The sequence below is a fragment of the Notamacropus eugenii genome, chromosome 3 (genome assembly GCF_028372415.1).
Source record: "Notamacropus eugenii isolate mMacEug1 chromosome 3, mMacEug1.pri_v2, whole genome shotgun sequence".
Taxonomy (NCBI): Eukaryota; Metazoa; Chordata; class Mammalia; order Diprotodontia; family Macropodidae; genus Notamacropus; species Notamacropus eugenii.
This window is the reverse complement of record NC_092874.1, coordinates 81,553,791-81,575,452: the sequence shown is the minus strand read 5'-3', so window position 1 is coordinate 81,575,452 and position 21,662 is coordinate 81,553,791. Positions and strand designations below refer to the sequence as shown.

The window sequence follows — 21,662 nt, the reverse complement described above, 5'->3', positions numbered from 1 at the left end:
TGAGTGCAGTTTGGGGGAGTGCATAGTTTTCTTAGAGGAAGGATAAATTGCCCAAAGAGCATTTTCTTCTTGTGAAGCACCACTGTCTAGGCAAAATGTGTTTATTTTGTTTTTACTATGTGACAGGCAGTGTTCTAAGCAGAATATAAAAATGAAACTAAAAGGAAAGGTAGGACTGACCCTGAAGGAGATTATATTTAATGGAGGGAGACCACATACACACACACATATATGTGCGCACACACACACATACACACATGCCCACATACACACATACCATACACACACACTCACATGCTCAAAAGGAGGGGAGGGGAAAAAGGATACTCATGCAGGAACATGACACTGAAGTCCAGAATGTCAGAAGCATAGTGGAAGAGAATGAAAGCTGGTTGGCAAGCCCTCTTCCTAAATGGAGGCCCCAAGAGGATCTCACCACCTGAAGAAGATGGTTAGCATAGAAAATGACTGTTTTGGGATAAGAAGGCCCTAGGAGTTGAGAGAGGTTCTGGGGTTAGCAACCAGCTGAGGCATGTGGTGGAATTCTAAAAATTCAGAAGCATCGGCAGACAGTGACTATAATCACGTAAAAGAAAACACCCCAGTAGTCCGTAACAGTAACATCCTTTGTGGCAGCTGGTTATAAACTCTAGCTAACACAGACAAGATGACACCAAATGGAATGTGATCCTTGGAAAGTGATGTCAGAATATTCTATCCAGAAGGTTTGTAGCACTCATCTTGTCCAAGCCTCTCATTTTTCAGTTGAGGGAATTGAGATCCAGAGAGATGTTTTCTTGACTTAAAGTTGATCTCCAATCCACCTGTTTTGCCACTGCGTTCATTGCTCCTGTTCTTTAAAAAATGAGAAGTGGAAAATTCATATTTATTTGAAAAGAAGTAAAGGCATGTTTCAGGGAAGTGATGTTGCATTGCAGTTGGTATCCACATTTTAAAAATCCCTACACATAGAACATAGTTCCTACACGTAGTAGATGTATGTTGCTACACTAAGTGTCAGCTCCCCCCATTAGATTGTAAGTTCCTTATGGACAGGACTATCTTTCTCTTTCAGCATTTGTATTTAGGTACTTAATAAATGTTCCCTGACTTGGTTATTAACCGGTTAGAACTTGGAAGACTGATTACAAGAAAGCTTTGGTAGTCTTCCTTTGCTGCTGCGGCGCCCGGGGACCCTCCCCTGGCCTCCCTTCTCTCTGCCTCCAGGGTCCCTTCCCGCTGCCTCCCTTTTCTGTGCTGCCTCCCGGCCTCCCTTCTCTCTGCCTCCCACCAGAAGGCGAGCGTCTCGCCGTCCCTGCCACAGAGGATGCGGGAGCCGGGAGTCTCCAACCACGACTTCCAGCCGCACTTCCCGCACTTTGGCACTGACGCCATCCACTCGGGCCAGGAGCCTGAGCAGTGGACAAGACTGGCCGTGGTGCCACCCATCTCGCTGTCCACCACCTTCAAGCAGACGGCACCGGGCCAGCACGCGGGTTTTGAATACAGCCGCTCTGGAAATCCCCCTCGGAATTGCTTGGAGAAGGCTGTGGCAGCTCTGGATGGTGCTAAATACTGTCTGGCCTTTGCTTCAGGTTTGGCAGCCACACTGAACATCACACATCTCTGAAAGGCTGGAGACCACATCATTTGTACGGATGATGAGTATGGAGGGACAAACAGGTACTCCCTGCGTCTGGCCTCTGAGATGGGTTGGAAGATTTCTTTTGTTGACTGTTCCAAACTCTAGCTGCTGGATGCTGCAATCGCCCCAGAAACCAAGCTTGTCTGGATTGAAACTCCCACAAACCCCATCATGAAGATCATTGACATCGAAGGCTGTGCTCAAGTGGTCCACAGAAATGAAATTATTTTAGTGGTAGATAACACTTTCATGTCAGCGTATTTCCAACGTCCTCTGGACCTGGGAGCTGATATTTGTATGTATTCAGGCACAATGTATGTGAACGGCCACAGTGATGCTGTTATGGGTTTGGTTTCAATGAATTCTGAATACCTATATAAAAGACTCACCTTCTTGCAAAATGCTCTTGGAGCTGTTCCATCTCCTTTTGACTGTTATCTCTGCCTTCGTAGTCTGAAAACTTTGCACATTCGAATGAAGCAACATTTTGAAAGTGGAATAAGGGTGGCCAAGTTCCTGGAGGGGGATCCTCGGGTGGAAAAGGTCATTTATCCAGGTCTGTCATCTCATCCTCAGTATGAGCTAATTTAGTGCCAGTGCACAGGTTGCCCAGGAATGATCACCTTTTATATCAAGGGTGAGCTCGCACATGCAGAAGCCTTCCTTAAGAGCCTGAAGATTTTCACATTGGCCGAGAGTCTGGGAGGATAAGAAAGCCTTGCTGAGCTTGAGGGCCATCATGACTCATGCCTCGGTGCCTAAGGAAGACAGGCAGGAGCTGGGAATCAGTGAAACTCTGATCCAGCTGTCTGTTGGCTTGGAGGATGTAGATGATCTCTTGGAGGATGTTAAACAGGCTTTGAAGGCTGCTCACCCTTAATCTATACTCGCCATAACTAGAATTCCAGGACGTGCTACTGAGAGCCTGGATTCCTAGAATGATCGATAATTGCAGAGACTACTAAGGAGCCTCCAGTGATTTGCATTTGAAGATTTTCCATGGCATCTTCCACATTAGGCACCTCATTACCTTTTTATACTGTAAACTTTCAGCGATTAGACATCATGGTTCAAGATGCTGTTCTCTCTCTCTCTGATTGTGAAATTCCAGGCTAATTCCTGGTGATACTTTATTGTTTATATTTGTGCTTCTTCTCAAAGGAGGCTAAATTGTGGGCTGCCATTTTGCATCTTCCAGCCATAAAATGTCTTTTTATTCTCTTTGTGCTCTGATGGTGATTCAATGTCTGGTGGCCTTCAGAATAATTGACACTGCTGAAGGAACTGTCCATGTTTAGCTTATGTGGACAGTACCTAGAGCTGGCCACTAACCTCTGCTCCAGCAAGATTGGGGACCTTGCACAGCCTTCCCTCACTCAAATCAAAGTCAACTGCAAGTCATGTCATCTTGATGTCATGGTGCTCTTTGAGAACCAAGCACAAACACACCACCAACAACTTAGATCCACTAAGCGGTTTAAGGAATTATGGCTGTGGTACTAAAATCAGAACTTGAAACCATAATGTGAAATTCTACTGATTTTTAAATGGGGTCTTCAAAATCCCTTTTTCCGTTTTAGTAAATCTATATCGCAAATGTGAAGGAAATAAAAAAGAAAGCTTTGGTAGCGTAGCTTTCCTCTATTCCTGACTTACCTCCCTTATTTCTCCTTAAAACAGTTTCAGAGCTGAAACAGAACTCTGCAGACTTGTGGTCCAAATGGCACATCAGAAAGAATCCTCTATCTCATTTTCCTGAACTATAAAATAAGAATCATAAAAGTACTTTCTTCACAGGGTTGTTGTAAAGATCAAATGAGATAATATTTGTAATCGCTTAGCACAATTTATGGCACATAGTAGGAATTTAATAAATATCCATTTCTACTCTCCCTCCCTTCCTCTTTTCCTCCTTTTCTCTCTTTTTCTTACTTTGTTTCTTCTTCTTTTCCTAAAACCCACATTCCGCCTTTTCATGAAGTTCTCTAGCAAAAGGGGACCTAGTGCTTCCATTCTATTTTTGAAGGCACTCATTATTAAGATTTTTCTTCAGAGCAAACTGAAACCTCCCCATGTATGCTAATGCACATTACCCAACCTTTTAATAATACAGTCAAAAAATGTTGACAGGAATTTAAGATCACTGCTTTATAATATGCAACCTCTATCCTCTTTATTTTCTTTTTTCCCCTTAGCATGTTCAATTTATTATCAAGGATATTGGTTGCCAATAAATAGAATCTAAGGCTCCTCAGTAACCAAGGACATTCCTCATAGTCAAGACAATTCTTTTTTAAAAATAATTAAATTTTCATTTTCAACATTGGCTTTTATAAGATTCTGAGTTCTAAATTCCCCCTTTTCCCTCCTTCCACTCCCTCCTTCTTGCCTTATACTGTGGAGCAACATTTGCCCTTCTCCAATCCTGCTGGGTTTCTCCTATTATTCATGATTACTTAAAGCTTAGCAAAGACATCCACCAGTTAGTTCAGTAAACTGGGATCTAGGTTATTTGGGACTAATGACTTGGATTGTCCTTTCTTTCTGTATTTTATACAGTTCAGAAAAACTCAAACTTTCCACCAAACATCACTAAGCTCTGTGACTTACTGATTAATTCAACCAGCAATAGGTATAGGACAACAAAACTGCACAAAAACATGTATCTTTGTGCATGTGAAATAAGGATAAATTTATTCCTTGTGAGATAGATGAAGAATGATTGCAAGTTAGTGACTTGTAGAAAGACTCAGACTTTTAGATAAAGCATCTCTGTCTACTTACACAAAGTTCAACCAGTATTTTATTGATTGCCTTCTATAGACATATTCCTGTGGAACCTACGATTTCACTACCTTTAGGATAAGGAAGAAAAATTAGAGTATAGGGGAAGCAACCAACAAGGAGAAAACATTATATGCATATGAAGGAAACAGTAAGTTGGTAATATGTTTAAAAAACTGAAAGCTTTAATGAAAAAATAGTGCTATTCGCATTATGCTTTTCTGCTTCCATAATTATGCCATGAGAAATTTAAAGTACTGCCACCATTTTTAGTAATGGATGTTCTCTTCAGGAATTATGATACAATATGGTAAGAAGGAATATCAAGTACAAAACAAGGCAGTGGAGACTCCCTATTTGACTATGAAGTCCTGGAGGGATGGGGGACAATGTATACAATGCACACAAAAAATATCTATTCTTCCAGTTGCAGTTTTTTTATGTCACCTTTAGGAAGTCGCTTCCTTTTTCTGGCCTCAGTTTCCTCATCTTTAAAAGAACAAGACTGGATTAGTTGATCTCCAAGGTCTGTTCTGGGTCTGAATTCCAATACTATGTCTATGACTGTTTCTTTCTACTCAGAGATTCAGGGATATTCAAGATCTTTTCTTTGTTGTGATGAACCATTTTCCCCCAGTTTTTCTCTACTTTGACAGAAATGCACTTCTAGTATTATTAGTAATCTCATGAAATAGTTTTATATGTTTCTGAAATAATTCTCACTGATCTAAACCCTAAATTCACAGAAAATGGCAATAAAATTGGGTAATTAGTATCATAAGAAATGAACTATTAGTTTCTGGTTCTCCATTTCTAAAAATCACTGATAAATCATAGGTATTTCAGAGTCCACTAATTTCTTGGTAAAAGAAGAAAGCACATTTTTCTGATGAACATGACCCCCTACCCACTTATATGTGTGTATACACATATATTTATATACACATACATATATGTATACAAACACACATGTGGATGGGTGGATATATATACACATAGGTGTGTGTACATATACACAAACACATACAGAAAGGTGGAATCAAAATGAGAAGTGGTCATCTAAGTCATTAATAATTGTGTGCTTAGTTTCCAGTTATCATTTGCCAAAATAATCAAGCATAGCCACAGTGGGTTATCCATAGGAAACCTCCGTGCTACTCCTAGTTATCATCAAGACAAATGAGCTGATTTTGTGGAATTGTATGAGTTGGATGCTTAAGAGCTTCTGACTTCAACTTGACTTGCTGATCACTTTTCCTAGCACATCTAGGTAAGTTTCTATGCCTGTATCTTTTAAGAGTCTGTAATAAATAACCAGTTAGTTTACTGGTTGTCTCCAAACTAATCACAATTAAATAGAGTTCAAATTTAATCATTGTGATGACTTGACAGATTTTTTAAAAACTGTATGCATCATAGTGTTGTGTTGATAAAGCAGATTTGCTCATACAAAATGCTATTTTTTTAAAGAAATTCTTTCTTCTTTATTTTCTCTCTAGTTATAAAGGTTATCTTACACTTCCAATTACCCTACATTTATGTATGTGTAACTGCAAGCTTGAGAGGAGGGATTGTGTTTTTCCATTCTTTGTGACTCTGAGTTTTAGCACAATGTCTGGTACATAGTAGGCACTTAATAAGCACTTGCTGACACGCATCCCCATCACTGCCTCTGGATGGAATATATATGTTCCTTGATGACAGGGATCTATTTCCCTCTTTGTATCCCAGGACCCAGCAAAGTACCTTGACAATAATAGGCACTTGGTAAGCGTTTGTTTAACTGAGTTGAAATCAGTAACCTTATGCTGAAAACATAAAACTGAAAAAGAGATAAATAAATAGCATTAATGGATTAGTCTTATAGAATGAGATAGTCTTTTCTGATGCTAGAAGAGTGAGAAAGAGGAGTAATAGAGGTGGGTTTATACCATTATTTGTGTTGCAACATCTCAAATTCAGCATATGATAAAAATGCAGTGGTTTGGAGAGAGAATGGAGTTCCCTTGCAGACACAAATTATTTATCACTTTGAAACAAAGCTAATCAAGTCAAGCAGGTCATATAAATAATCAAAGTTACTGATTAATGAAGCCATAGCTATGGTTACTGAGACCAAAAGAATTTTAGCAACCACATAGGCGTACTTGTATAACTTACTCAAGACTGTTAGTGACAGGAGACTGCCAACTGTACATTGTTATGTCCACAAAGGGTGTAACAACAATAGCAACTATGATGAAAAAAACCAATGATGATGACAGATTAATTAAATAAAACACTTACTACTTAAAGGTAAAGTACCTACAAGTCTATCTCATGTGATCCTCACAGCAACCTTGTTAGGTAGGTCTTGCTACTATTTTATGATTTACAGATGAGGAGACTGTAGCAAACAGAGCTTAAGGGATTTCCCTGGGGTTACATAACTAGTAAATTTCTCAGGTTGAATTTGAAGTCAGGGCTTCTTAAATTTATGATATTTTTATTGTTCCATATTATAATACATACGTATGTTGATAAATATGTGTGTGTGTGTGTATATACATACACAGATATATATTCTGTCATAAGAAAGCCATTTTAAAGTTCTAACACATCTCTGCATTTACTGGGAGACTCAGATCTTTGAATGATAGTTTTAATCTCATGAGCTAGTTGTGCTCCTACTACTAATTACCTCAATGACTTTTTTCTTTTATTTGTTTGTTTGTTTATTTGAGATCATTTCCCCCACTCTACCTCTTTCTTCCCCCTTCTCCCAGTGCATCCCTCTTTTTTACTCATCCATTTGTTTATATCATTCCCAAATTGACTCCTTCCTGTGCCCTCCCACTGATTTAGGAAGTTTGGATTCAGTCCAAGGGCCACCCTTGAGGACCTAGAAGGGCCACAGATTCCCTACCCCTGACTGTCCCAAGCCCTCTGATCTTCAAACATAGATGCTGCTAAAGCTTGTGGGACCCTGACTGTGGCTCTACAGTATTTGAATTGGTTCTTTTTGGCTTCTTGAAGTATTTTCTCTTTGACCTGGGAACTGTGAAATTTATCTATAATATTTTTGACAGTTTTCATTTTGGTCTCTTTCAGGAGATAATCAGTAGATTCTTTCAATTTCTTTTAAAATCTCTGGTTCTAGAATAACAGGGACATTTTCCTCGGTAATTTTTTGAAATATGACATCTAGCCTCTTTTTTTGATCATGCCCTTTAGGGAACCTAATAATTATTACATTGTCCCTCCTTGATTTATTTTACAAGTCATTTTTTCCCAATGAGATAGTTCACATTTTCTTCAGTTTTTTCCCATTCTATTGACTTCATTTTATTGTTTCTTGATGTTTCAAGCAGGCATTACCTTCTACTGGCCCAATTCTAATTTGTAAGGAATTATTTTCTACATTGAGCTTTTATACTTCTTTTACCACTTGGTCAAATCTACTTTTTAAGGAGTTATTTCATCAATGAATTTTCATATTTTTTTTTTTCCATTTGGCTAACTCTGTTTTTAAGGTGATATTTTCTTCAATATTTTTTGTAGCTTTTTCTAAAAAATATCAAAGACAATCAAGATTGTTCTTTTAATAGTTTCCTGCACTGCTCTCATTTCTTTTCCTATTTTTTACCTTTACCATTATTCTTTGATTTTGAAAATAATTTCTTTTAGTTCCTCCAGGAATTTGTCTTGGATTTGATTTGAATTTCATTTTTTTCTTTGAGATTTTGCTTGTTATCTGTTTTGACATTGTTGTCTTCTAAGTTTGTGTCTCACTCTTCTCTATCAACAAAGTAATTTTTAAGGTCAGATTCTTTTTTTTTTTTTTTTCTGTTTCCTCATTTTTCCAAATCATTCTTTGAGCTTGACCATTATGTTAAAGTTAGGCTGTGTTCTAGGAGTTGGGGTACAGGTGGGGATGCTGTCCCAATCTTTTTTTTCCTCTGTTAATTTCAGCATTAGTTGTGGGATTTTGGAAGTTTTTGGTGCTTCCCAAGTAATATAATTTGGGGAGAGGTTTGTTCTCTCCTACCTTGGGATTGGAAATAATATTACTTCTTGGGGCTCTGCTCCCTTGGACTGCAAGAGATTCTGTTCCTCAGGGCCCTCCTCCCCTGGGACAGCAAGCATTCCTCTCTGCCCTGGAACTGTGATTCAGAAATAGGTTTAGATAGATGTCAAACAGAGCCCTGTCCTGCCTTCGGTGCTAGTACACGTGTCTTTGGTAGTCTTTTTCTGACTAGTTGCCCAGTCCCCTTACTGCTTCTCTGGTTTAGTTGGAGAATTCTTAAATCAGTTTCTGCTGCTGTTTCCATCACATGGTTTCTGGGCCAGTCCTCACTTTAGCATAACGTACCTGCCCTTCCAAACTCCTAAGTTGTCTTGGGCTAAAACATTCTTCACCCCAGTCCTTTGTTGGTTGGTTCTGCCACTGCAGAATTTGATTTGCGGCATTATTTTAAATTAGTTTGGAGAAGATGTTGAAAGAGCTCTGCTTCTTTCTCTGCTCAACCATCTTGACTCTGCCCCTGGAATTCAGCTCTATCTCTTCCTGACTTTAGATAATATACTTTCCACTGAGCTACCTAGCAGTTTATTTATTTTTTATGTAATATAAAATAATGTAAACCTCTATCTTTGAGTCACTTCTGGGAGTCTGAAGTCTTGGCGCAGAGCTAGCCACCTTTGCTTGCGTAGAATGTTTGGATATTTTCTCAAAAGAGGGGTGTGTGTGCTTTGTTTAGAGATCGGCTAATTATTGTTGAGTAGCTTCTCTGTAAGTGTGAGCTATATTTATCTTTCTTAAATGTTGAATCTATCTGAAATGCCGATATTTAATTAACTCAAGGTCTGAATCCTCCAAAATTCTGAACTCCTATAAAATGAGCCTAATTATTAGAATTTGACCCAAAAGATTGGATATGACATGTAAGCCAAAAGGCTTTCAAAGAGAGTTTTTATTTTGTAAATGTTTTGGGAATATTCTCTCCTCTTGCCAATGGAACAAAATGATTCTGTGTCTAAAGACTTTAGGACTTTTAGCAAAAGTGGAATCTTTGGTTGGGGGAGACAGGGAGGGGAGAGAATTGTTTCTTATTGTTTGGGGGCTTTTGTGAGTGTATTTATGGCTTTATCCGTTTATAGGCTCTTGTGAATCCTTTGCATCTTTATATGGAATAAAAATTATACTGTACCTCTTACAACTCTTATGTTTAGTACTTTACAAAGAATGAGGGTGCCCTTTTACCCAGAGCTATGCAAACCTGGATGAGTTATCTTTTGAGACTTCTGAGAGAGAGCTCTGGGTGAAAATGTTATATACCAAAGAAAGAGAGGGAGACCTTTTAGAGATACCCCCAAAATAAGACACATTGCATTTAAACCTGGATGTCCAGAGCCATACATTAGCTCTCTATCAGTTGCTATATGAGAGTGCAAGACATATGTTGATATGTAAAGGCATAGGAAAAGATATAAAGAAACAAGAGATGAAGAAGATTTCGGATAATCTTGTTGAATTCTCATTTTCAAAGTCAGAGAAAGAAAAAAAACAAATAAGGAGAGAGAAGCAATCAGAAACTAGGAGAAAAACTGAGATGATTTTATTTTTATATAGGAAGAGGCCAGTGGGCAGGGACTGTATCAGATTTCCTTTTTTTATGATAAGACCAGGAAAATGGCATTGCAAATACTCTTTGTTATATTTCAAAGGCAACTTTTTGTGAGCCCCCAGTGGATTAAATAAGGTCAAATCAAAGTTAGAGGTCTTCAAAATAACTTTTTCTCAAAGTCGTTTATAATCTTAATAGTCAGTTCTAGTCCTTTCACCTAATAAGATAATTTCCTGGGACTCTGTTGCTTACCATCCTTAATATTTCTATCTTTCTAGCATTTCTAACTATTTGCAAGGGTTAATTCACATAATTTTAATATTTCAGTCTCCTCCTGGAAAATGTATCCCAATTTCCTGACAAAGGCCATCAGCTTTACTCTAGGTAGTGAAGTGAAGAATTCATGCAGCCATTCGGAAGCACCAACCTTCCTCTGTCGTTAACTTCTGCATAATAACCATTAATAGCCCCTCTGCCTCTACTTGGTAAGTGCTTTCAGGCATCTTTAAAGGGCCTATTATTACATAATTTTCAATCCTTTATTTTTTTTTCCAGGTTCATTTTATGATTTTGTACTTAATACTCTTAACTTTTCACTCTTTCTTTAGTTCACGTTTATTGTGTCCCTACTTCATCCTTGGGGTGCTTTGTGTGTTATTGAATTTATTATGTTTCTCCATTCTGGGGCTAATGAAGTACAGTGGAAAAGTGAGTGTGTTAGTATCTGTACTAATATAATTTGTTTTGATAATAATTATTGCTTACGTTTATTGGATATTTTATAATAACAATGAACTTTTTATGTATTATCTCATTGTAATCTCATGACATCCTTGTAAAGTAAGTGACATAATCATTGATATTTCAAATTTAATAAAAGAAGCAGGTTTAAAGCGATTGACTGATTTGTTCAAGGTTACATACCTAGCCATGTCAGAGAAAGGTATTCTTCTTCTATTCTAAGTCCAAATTTGTTTCCTCTAAATCACCCATTTTTGTTATCATTCTCTAGAGCTATCACTTCAGTAATATTATTATTTTTAAACACCTACATTCTTGAAGGAATTCCAGGAGAGCTGTGGCAACTCTTCGAATTTCTGTGATACTTTGCTTGTAGATGATATGGAATTATTCTCTTCTGATTTTGTGTCTCAGTTGATGGTTTCGTAATGTATCTTTATAGTCAGATTTCTTGTTTTTACTCATTTTTCCATCCTTCCTAAATTATAACTTTTTGTCAGCATCAGTTTCTGTGCTCTTTTAGAAGGAATGAAAGGCTCATCTTTTGTAATTATCTGTATTATCTCAGGTCTGGGAAATGAATGCTATGTTACTTAAGGATCTCAGGTGTATTGTTTAAAATTGATTCATACTGATCATTTTCCTCCAATCCATTTTCCTCCAATTCTGAGCCCTGGTTCTAAATCAGCATGACATAGCTGCAAGTTCTGAGCTTCCTTGACTAGATCCTAGGTTTTTATTCTCCACCCCTAACTACACAAATTCATGTTCTAGCATTTCATGACTTGCTGGTAATCAACATAGACTTGTTGCCTCAACTACTAGTTGCCTCAACTTTTTCTGCCTGTACCCCATCTGTCGTGCTCTCACATGTCCAGCTCATGTCTGTGTAGGAACCTATAATAGAAAAATGTGCATATTGAATTTGTCCTTGGATTTCATGATTTTTCTGGTTTTCCTAGTTGGGTACACTAAGGAAGATGGCTCCCTAATAACAGCTTTGGCTTCTTAGGAGACAACTGTATTTTAGCTTTCTAGGTTTGCTTATGTTATAAAACCAATAATCTTCATTCTACAGTAGAGTGGAAATGGGGGAAGTATGCTGGCCTGGGGGACATGGGAATTGCTCGATTGAAAAAAAAAATTTACTGGAAGAGTTATGAGATAGTTATTCCATTCTACTCCAACATACTTTACTGTGTTGAAGAGAGTCTTTTATATAGTATTTTCAGTGATCTCAAAGCTATTTCCTGAAAGAGAGACTCATCTTTTTTTTTTTTTTTTTTAACATAAGTCTTCTTCTTCATGTAATGCTATAATGCTGAAGGATACAAAATTTTATTTCCCCCAAAGGGCAATAGAGACACATGCAGTAAGTGTAAATAGGTAACAACATAATGTCAATGACAAAACACAAGGGAAAAATTGCATAATAGATATCAACCATGTAATAATAACTGCCAATAATATGCCTTTACTTTAAGATGTGCAAAGTCCTTCATCTACATTGTATACATCTCACTACAACCCTGTGATGTAGGAACTACAGGTATGTGTGCTTCAGTTTATAGCTGAGGAGTTAAAGGTCAGCAATATTAAATGATTCCCATATGGTCACATACCTAGAAACTGTAAGATACAGGATTTGAACCTGGATCTTTCTGATTATAAGTCTTACATTCTTTCCATTACTTTATGATATACCCTTCTCCCTTTATCCCCCAATAATATCTCTAAGTATAGATATTATAGATACAAATATATGTCTCAGAAAGCAGTAGCATGTTGTGAAATGAATAGAACGTTTTCTGAAAGCCCTTTTCCTGTATTGGCACTCAGTCATTGTTGAGACCTAGAGTCAGGACCCAAGTACATTGACCTGACTTCTTGTAGAGCAGTGGTGCCAAAACTCAAATAAAAAAAGACTCCAACTAGTCACATCATGACTTTAAAAAATCACAAATTAACATTACTTAAGTTGCATTGTGTTTTCATTAATTTTGTTAAATATTTCTTAGTTATGTTTTACACTGGTCTGGGGTGTAGGATTTATGGAAGGATGTAGTTAATGTTCACACAGGACTAAAGGGTATGGCTATTGCTTTGGAGGAGACTGGTATATCAAGAAGATCATGAATCATTGAAGAATTGAAGTAGTTTTAGTTCAATGGCATAAGTTAGTTTTTGAAAGACCCTCAGATTGTGACATAGTCTCATAAAAACCATGCTTCTAAATAAGAATAACATGTTCTTAATTTTAGATTGCTTATCATAGAAAGAGTATCAATTTGACCCATTTGTTCCCACTCTCATAGGCTACTTTTATTTGATCAGTGATTGAAATTCATTGAGTCAATAAGATTTTTCACACCAAACTGACTTGCTCTTTTCCCTCTGTCTCCAACTGTTTGACATTTTAGAGAGGGAACTTTATAGAAACAATAACAATAATAATAGCCCACATTTATATAGAGCCTTATGATATTTCCATTATTACAAAGCAGTAAGGGAAATTTTGAGTGAACGAGGAATCAAGTGTTGGTATCTAGACCCAATCCTGCCTCTGAGTAGTTGTTTGACCTTCACCTTCCTGAGCTCCATATCCTCTTCTGTTCAATAGTGATAGCTGTTTTGAAAGATTCCAAACATGAGTTCCTTGAAAGCCTGTATCACCAATGTGATATTCACAGCGCCTACAGCGGCCATGAATATCCCTGCACAGTTCTGAATTGTGAAACACAATAGACACTGTGCACAAGGAAGGCAGAACCAAAACAGTAATTCAGACACCAGAAAGCTGAATCCATCATAGTAACAAAAATCCATAAACAGTAACAATGCTAGCCTTCACACAAACTAGCTCCGTTAAACAAATCACAAGCAGGCTTCCCTTAAACAAATAACAAACAAACTCTTTTATCCACACTAGCCAGCTGCCTGCTTGCCTCCATCCTTCAGTTCTGACTGCTCTGACCAAAATTTCTGTCAATTCTGCTCTAGCTCTGCATTTTCCTGTTCCACTCCTTCAGCAAGCTCCTCCCACCACAGGCTCTATGTGACGCAGACTTCCATGTGACCCAAGCAGGTCATATGGGTCTATTAATGCATGAGAAAGATCTCCCCATTAAATTATCATTGCAAAGCCCAGGCAGAGTTTCAGGAATAGCCAAACCGAAAATATGAGTAATGTATTCATGTACTAAGGAAAACAACTGCATGGTAGGAGTTTCACTCTCAGTATGGACTGTGTTTTGTATAGGTTTTAAGATTCCCTTAGATTATGCAGCCAATCGGAAATTCTGTAGTTGAAAGGGAATGGAGTAAATGTGCAGGCCTTGGAGTTGTAGGAACTGCTAGAAGTCACATTTGTTCTTTTAACAAAAATTAAATTTTTCAGTGGTTAGATTTATCAGAATGTTTTGTTTTTGCAGTAGATTGCTAAGATGATGGAACCCACCTTCAAGGTAGACTCAGTTAGTCTCCTCTATTCTGTTCTAGTAAGGAGGAGAATAAAATAGCAGGTTGAGAGTCTCTACCTCCTACTTATAAACTTTGACCTGCAGACTATAGATCATTGCATTTGACTGATGGCAAAATTCTGGAACCCTTAATTAAAGAGATGGTTAATGAAAATCCAGAAGAGGAATTAGTGATTACAAAGATCCAACCTGTCTTGATCAGAAACATATCATGCCAGATTAAATATGCTGCTTACAAAAAAAGACTCAATTGCTAAATGATGGATGTGGGAAATAATACAGTTTACCTAGGGTTTAGTAGTATTTGAATAAGTATCTCATTCTGTTCTTCTAGAGAAGATGTAAGGATGTAGATGAGCAGTATTGTCAAAATCCAATAGAAATGGAGACTACTCAACTGCTCATATTAGTATTATTTTTGTTTTATGGTATTTTATTTTGTTAAATATTTTCTATTTACATTTTAATCCAATTGAAGTTGCCCTCAGAAATATTAAAGCCAGAGGAGGCCCATGGGCAGTTTGTTTAATCCTTCTAAAGCAGATGATGATAGTATTAGATTCACTCAGAAGTGGTTAAATGACTGGATGGATGGCAGTTGTAGTGTGCAGTATTAGTATCCCAGTGGTCTGTACTCAGCCTTACTGGCAGCAATGGCTTGATCATCATTTTGGATGAAGGTATAGTTAGCATGCTTATTAAACAGGTAGATGACACAAAGCAGGGAGGGAGTGCCAGCACACTAGGCAGCAGTCAGCATCTAAAAATGCTTTGACAGACTAAAACATTGACCTCAGTCCAATGAGGCAAAAGTCATTAGAGATCAATGTATTAAAAATCATGTTACACTTAAATTAAAAAGTCAGTTTTACTGTTGAAGGATTGGTGAGAGCTTCCTGTGGTTAAATAACAATTTTGGGGGGAGGAAGGGAAGTGAAAATAAACTTGAGTTGGTGCGATGGGTAGCGTGCTGGGCATGGAGTCAGGAATACCTGCATTCAAATCCAGTCTCAGTATTTAGTAGCTGTGTGAACTTGACAAACCACTTAACTTCTTTTTTCCTTAGTTTTCTTAATTATGAAATGGGGATCATAACATCACTTAATTCCCAGGGCTTTTGTAAGGATCAAAGAAGGCAGTATTTGTAAAGCATTTAGGACAGTGCCTGGCAACACACACACACACACACACACACACACACACACACACACACACACACACACACGTATATTTTCATGGGGCAGCTAAGACATGGAAAGGATAGAATATTAGACTGAAATCATGAATACCTGAATTCAAATCTAGCCTCAAACACTTACTATCTATATGATCCTCTGCAAGGAGAGTTAACCTCTCTTTGCTTCACTTTCCTCAACTCTGAAATGGTAATAAGAACACCTACCTTGCAGAGTTATTGTGAGGATCAACAGAGATAATAGTTGTAAAGTACTTTTAACATAGTACCTGCCATGTAGTCAGTGCTATGTAAATACTTATTCTTTATTTCTCTTTCCCTTTCATTGCAAGCTCAGTATGTCAAAAGTGTGATATGTAAGTCAAAAATTTTATTGATATTGAGCGTCTTAAGATCATAGGATAATTGTCAAGAAATAGAAATCCAAGTGTACTCACTGAACTAATACACGTGATCTTCAAACGAAAGGCATAGCTCACAAAACTAAAGAAGCAATTATTTTTCTGTACTGTGACCTGGTAAGATCACATTTGGAATATTGGATTCAATTAATTGTAAAACCACAGTTTAAGGAGGACATTGATATGATTGAGAAAGTCCAAAGGACAGCCATCAGGATAGTGAAGGACCTGAGTAAATGTTGTATATTGATTGGTTGGGGGAACTGTAGATTTTTGGCTTGGACGAATGAATTCTCAGGGGTTATATGAGAACTGAGTTTAATTATGCAAAGCTGTTATACAGAAGAGGGAATAGTCTTGTTCTATCCTGTCCCATAATAAAGAAAGAAGAATAGGTAAAAGAAATTGCAAAGGGAAAATTTAGGTTTGATCCGGGGGAGAGAACCCATACAGCAACACCTACCTACTCACTCTCCCACCTATCCACAAACACACCCCCATCCCACAACTTTCTCATAAGCATAGGTCTTCAGCTGTAGAATAGTCTGCTTTAGGAAGTAGCAGATTGAACTTCACTAGAGGTTTTCAAACAGAGGCACTTTTTGTGGATGCTATAGTAAGGGATTTCTTTTTCCCATAGTTTAGACCAGATAGCCACTGAATTCCCTTTCATTTCTGAAATTCTTTGAACTGATGATTCTCTTGTTGAAGTTTTCTATTGATATTCCTCACTATATTTCTTCCCTGTACAACCTTTGAGCTCTAAACCTTTCTCTTCTTGAGGAGAGGGGATGGGGTGTGTGTGATTTTTGTCCTCATTTCCTTCCCTTGCTTCCCAGCATAGCCTTCATGATTTCCAGGGAAGGTATGCAATATTGGAACCAAATTGTTCAAATAAATGGCTATTTCCTTGTACTATTGCCCTCTGTAATGCTTCTGGGAAACCCTTTTTTGTTCCTAGCAACAGACTAGGACACTAGATGATATAAAAAGAGAAAAAAAAAAACCATCTCACCTCCCTCAAAATCCTCTTTTCTAAAATTTACTAACATTTTAAGAAACCCATGTGTATGGTAGTATTGCTTAGGGCTAGAATGGGAGAAATAAAAGGAAAGAATATTTTCTTTTCCTGAAAGTACATACTGCTGTTCTGTGCTTATAATAAGCACATGTGTAGCTTCTGCTGTGTGGTGTCCAAGAAGGGTATACCTCAAGCCAAGGGGGTCCAAACACCAGATTATTCAAGTGTTTGTCTGCTGAGCTCTTAGATCTGCTCTGTTATGGCCAAGGACTCTCTGATGGTTCAGAGAATACACATAAATGTATCTTCCTTAGAGGAGGTGAGGCAGCTGACCTCTTTGACCAGAGGAGCCAGGTTGACAGGTAAAACATGATTTCTCTCTGTGTAACTTCCTCCCAAGGAATTATCTCAGAGATAGAAGCTTGAATCAATTTGAATTTTATTATGATCATGGTAGTAGACAGAATTAAAAAATTGACCTAGAACTTGAGCTTGGAGAGGATTAATCATCCCACATCCCCCCTCCTCTCTTTCCTTTCCCCTTCTCTAGGCTAGTATGCTCATCCCCTCTTATCTTAAATAGTGGGACTTTTGCTCAGAGTCTTACTTCTTCTGGAAGGCACTAAATTGCTTTATAGAAATGTCTTTACCCTCAGTGAAATTTTCTCTTAATCTCCTCCTTTTCAAAGGACTCAGTCATTTTTCTAACCCCTTTGAAGAGCTAAGAAGATCTGCAAATGCTAGTATCAGCCTTGTTGCCCTGTGCCTAAGTCTCCATTTCTGTAACATCAACTTTCAAATAAAGTGGCCAGACTATTACATAGTCTTCGTAGTAACCTCTGGCACTTCAGGAATTGCCTCTGCACATTTGCATCGGACACTTTGATTTCTGTATTTCAGAGAGTGATTTGCTTTTGGCTTTACAGTAGGTTTGAATGACTTGCCTTTTTTTCCCCCAAACTCTTCCACTGACCTTTGTTTAGTATCTCTCCTTGAATGTAAGGAGACATCTCTCTTTTCTTGCCTATATTTTCTTTTCTTCACTGCCAAATCCTTTCCCATAGCACTGTTAAATCATCATTTAGAAACTTAGAAATTAAAGGTACAAAACCCCATATTTTCCATATGTTATCCCTGAATATCATTGATGCAACTGGTGTCAACATAACTTTATTGTATAGTCTTCTCTTCATGATAATGCCATACCTGTGTGTGTTAATATATGGTCAGATTTTACTAGATGCAGTTTTTATATTAATGATCAAGTCTTATTATATACTTGGTCTGAAAGTTAAAATCCTCCTAGTTCTTTTTCTATGTAATCATTTGCTTTTGCCAGTCTCAGTTTAATAACTGAATATAGTCATCTTTATTATCTTAATTCTTGGCTGATTGCCAAGTTTAATTGATTATTGTACAAGAGGGTTATTTCCACAAAAAGTAACATTGAGTTGTGTTGAGTCAAGTTACAAAAATCTTCATTTAATGCATATTAAAGAAGCAAGAGTCCTTGCCCTTATGTTTCCTTATGGAATTTCGCTTTGTGTGAAAAGCGTTTTGTAATTGTGATCATATAGTTCCTGGGTTTGTCTTGGCAAAGAGACTCCTAAGTGTTTTATATTGTCTGCACCTATTTTATTTTTTTTAATTTTAATAGTATTTTATTTTTTTCCAATTACATGTCAGGACAATTTTTTAGCATTGAGCTTTACAAGATTTTGAGTTCCAAATTTTTCTCCCTCTCTTCCTCCCCTTCCTTCTTCTGAAAATGGTGGGCAATTTGATCTGGGTTATACATGTGCTATCAGATAAAACATATATTTACATTAGTCACTGTTGTGAAAGAATCAGATCAAAAGAAAGAAAACATGAAAAAGAATAAAGTAAGTGAAAAATATTCATCAATATGCATTCAGAGTCCAATTCTTTATTTGGATGTGGATGGCATTTTCTCTGTATGTACAAGTCTTATGCACTTGTCCTGGACTATTTTGTTGCTGTCGAGCTGAGTTATTCAAAGTTGCTCATCACAGAATGTTGCCGATACTGTGTACAACATCTTCCTGGTTCTGCTTGTTGCACTTTGCATCGCTTCCCACAAGTCTTTCTAGGTTTTCCTGAAATCTGTCTGTTCATCATTTCTTATTGCAGAATTGTATTCCATTACAGTCATATACCACAGCTTGTTCAGCCATTTCCCAATTGATGGACATCCCCTCAGTTTCCAATATTTTGCTGCAATGAAAAAGGCTGCTATAAATATTTTTGCACATGTAGGTTCTTTTCCCTTTTACATTAACTAGTAGTGATATTGTTGGATATATACTGCGTATACAAAGAGTTTGGTTGCCCTTTGGGCAAAGTTCCAAATTGCTCTCCTGAATGATTGGACCAATTCACAACTCCACCAACAGTGCATTAGTGTTCCAATTTTCACACATCCTCTCTAACATTTATCATTTTCCTTTTTTTGTCATATTAGCCAATCTGATAAATGTGAAGTGGTATCTTCGTGTTGTTTTAATTTGCATTTCTCTAATTAAAATTGATTTAGAACATTTCTTTCCTATACCTATAGATAGTTCTGATTTCTTCTTCTGAAAACTGCCTCTTCATATCCTTTAGCCATTCATTAATTGAGGAATGGCTTGTATTCTTATAAATGTGACTCAGTTCTCTATATCATTGAGAAATGAGACCTTTATCAGAGACATTTGCTATAAAGGTTCTTTCCCAGCTTTCAGCCTTCCTTCTAATCTTGGTTGCATTGATTTTGTTTGCACAAAATCTTTCTATTTTAATATAATCAACATTATCTATTTTACATTTCATAATGTTCTCTCTCTTTTATTTGGTAATGAATTCTTCCCTTCTCCATACATCTGACAGGTAGACTACAGCTTGCTCTTCCAGTTTCCTTACTATGTCACCCACTCTGTCTAAATCATGCACCCATTTTGACCTTATCTTGGCACCTTATGTGAGTAATTGGTCTATACCTAGTTTGTGTCCTATTGCTTTCTAGTTTTCCCAGATGATTTTGTTGAATAGTGAGATCTTATACCAAAAGCTGGGGTCTTTGAGTTTATCAAACACTAGGTTGCTATGGACATTGAATACGGTATCTTATATACCTATTCTATTCTACAGATCCACCACTGTTTCTTAACCAGTACCAGATAGTTTTGATGATTAACACTTTATAATGTAGTTTGAAATCTGATATTGCTAGGCCAGCTTCCTTTTTCTCCAGCCCCTTACCTTTATTTTGTGTGTGTGTGTGTGTGTGTGTGTGTGTGTGTGTGTGTGCGTGTCTGCCTGCTTTGAGTATGTTTCCTATAAACAACATATTGAAGGATTATGATTTTTGTTCCACTCTGCTATTTGCTTCCATTATGGGAAAGTTCACCCCGTTATCTTTCACAGTTATGATTACTAACTCTGTATTTTCCTCCATCCTATTTTTCCTCCTCTGTGTTCTCTCCTTTCACCTTTTCTCTCCTCAATAATGTTTTGTTTCTGTCTACCACCTCTCCTGATCTACTCTCTTTTCTGTCAATCCTCCCCCACATACACTTTTACTTAATCTCCTCATCTCTTACTTCCTTGTCAGGTAAGATAGATTTCTACTTTTAACTGATTGTATACGTTATTTCTCCTTTAAGCCAATACTGATGATAGTAAGTGATACCTATCACCTAAGCTCTCATCTTCTCATCCACTGCAATAGGTTTTTCATGTCTCTTCATGTGAAATAATTTACCCCATTTTATCTTTCCTTTTCTTCTTTACCCAGTGTACTCCTTTTTCTCACCTCAATTATTTTTGTCATTCCCTCAAATTTGTCTTATACCCAAACTTTCTATGTGCATTCTTTCTAGCTGTACTATTAGCAGTACCATTTTTAAGAATTACATCTACTTCCCATGTAGAGACATAAACAATTTAGCTCTTTTGAACATCTTATGTTTTCTTTTCCCTTTTCACCTATTTATGCTTCTTTTGGGTCTGATATTGAAGATGAAATTTTTTTATCTAATTCTATTCTTCCCCTTATGAAAGCTTGAAATTCTTCTATTTCATTGTTTGACCATTTTCTCTCTTGATGTATTCTGGTTAATTCCTTGGTAGGTAAATCCTAGTTATAGTACTAGCTCCTTTGCCTTCCAGAATATCATGTTTCATGATCTTTGATCTTTTGATGTTGCAGCTTATAAATCCTGTGTAATCCTGAATGTGGCTCACTGGTATTTGAATTGTTTCTTTTTGGCCACTTGTAGTAGTTTTTTCTTTGATCTGATAGTTCTGAAATTTGGCTTTGATGTTTCTTAGTTTCTTTTTTTGGGATCTCTTTCTTGAGGTGATGGGTGGATTCTTTCACTGCCTATTTTGCACTGTGGTTGCAGGATATCAGGCAGTTTTCCTTGATAATTTCTTTTTTTAAAATTAATTTATTTAAGTTTTTAACATTCATTTCCACAAAATTTTGAGTTCCAAATTTTCTTCCCATTTCTCCCCTCCCCCCACCCCAAAACACTAAGCATTCTAATTACCCCTATCACCAATCTGCTCTCCCTTCTAACACCCCTCCCTTCCCTTATCCCCATCTTCTCTTTTGTCCTGTAGGGCAAGATAAATTTCTATACCCCATTATGTGTATTTCTCATTTCCTAGTTGTATGCAAGAACAATACTCAACAGCTGTTCCTAAAACTTTGAGTTCCAACTTCTCTTCATCCCTCCCTCCGAACCCATTCCCTTTGGGAAGGCAAGCAATTCAATATAGGCCAT

The 21,662-nt window shown here is 37.2% G+C and overlaps 1 long non-coding RNA gene and 1 pseudogene across 1 annotated transcript in view; both read left to right on the top strand.

The window, feature by feature from the left end:
* LOC140532915 (uncharacterized) overlaps positions 1-21,662 on the top strand; it is a 172,753-nt gene that overhangs the window by 4,910 nt on the left and 146,181 nt on the right. The window lies entirely within an intron of this gene.
* Positions 1,328-2,714, top strand: LOC140531175 (cystathionine gamma-lyase pseudogene; annotated as a pseudogene).